The following is a 1,138-nucleotide window of genomic DNA, read 5'->3' on the forward strand; positions in this document are numbered from 1 at the left end:
GGGTTCATTTCTGGGTCTTCAATTCTATTCCATTGGTCTATTTGTCTGTCACTATACCAGTGCCATGCAGTTTTTATCACAATTGCTCTGTAGTAGAGCTTTAGGTCCGGCATGGTGATTCGCCGGGGAAGATTCTATTTCTGTGAGTGGAATATGAGAAGGAATGTGAAGAAGAGGAAATAGGTTACAGAAATCTGGTTATGTATGGTCAAAGGTATGGGACATAGTGCCAACTACTAGAGTTTGATTAAGTCACATGACCTCTCTACATGTCAGTGTCCTTGTCTTTACTGATGGGTGAATAGCCGTGACCTTATAAGTGTATAGATAAAATTATGAGTAATGTAGATGATGTATGTTACCTGCCCCTGTGCAAGTCACTGAATAATGTACTGCTTCAATCTTCTCCTTCTAAGAACCAAGAATGTTCACCATATTTTAATGATGAAAGAGGAAGAAAAACTAGCTCCAGACTATTATTTGCACCATGGAAACGGAATTTATTTATTTATTTAAAAAAATGATTGGATCAATTTGATGAAGAAAGAAGAAAGAAAAGTAATAAAACAAGGCCGGAGCCTCTTAAGAACTTTGCAGCCACTGATTTGGGCATCTGTTTTGAGTTTCCTAGGCAGAAGTGTTCTTGATAAGATAGTCTGATGGGACCTATCAGTATGAAACAACTTGGAAATCTTTTGTGTAGAAATCAACTATTAGAACTGAGGGCGTACAGATATTTATCCACTCTGAATATTTTCTATAAGTAATGGTTGTATTGTTCTATGTTGTGACAATCATGTCTTCTCTTGTCTAATTGCTTTCTTCCTTCTGTCCAGGATATCTAGCATCAAAAACGTGTCACCTTCCCAGAACTTAAAAAGTAATTGTATTGCTATATAGGAAAAAGACAGTAGATATAAAGTTATGGGGAAAATATGTTCAGTATTAATTAACCACAAAGAGAATCACTTTTTAAAAAGTGATAAAAGCAAATCTGCAAAGGTTAAAGAGGGCATTCTAAAAGAAAATATTTTTAATTAAATAGGGGCAGGCAAGATAGCACTTGCTATCAAGGCTGATGACTAGAATTCCATCCCCCAAACTCATATGGTTAAAAGAGAGAAATGCCTTCTCATTG

This window comes from Mus caroli, chromosome 1, assembly GCF_900094665.2.
Source record: "Mus caroli chromosome 1, CAROLI_EIJ_v1.1, whole genome shotgun sequence".
Classification (NCBI taxonomy): Eukaryota; Metazoa; Chordata; class Mammalia; order Rodentia; family Muridae; genus Mus; species Mus caroli.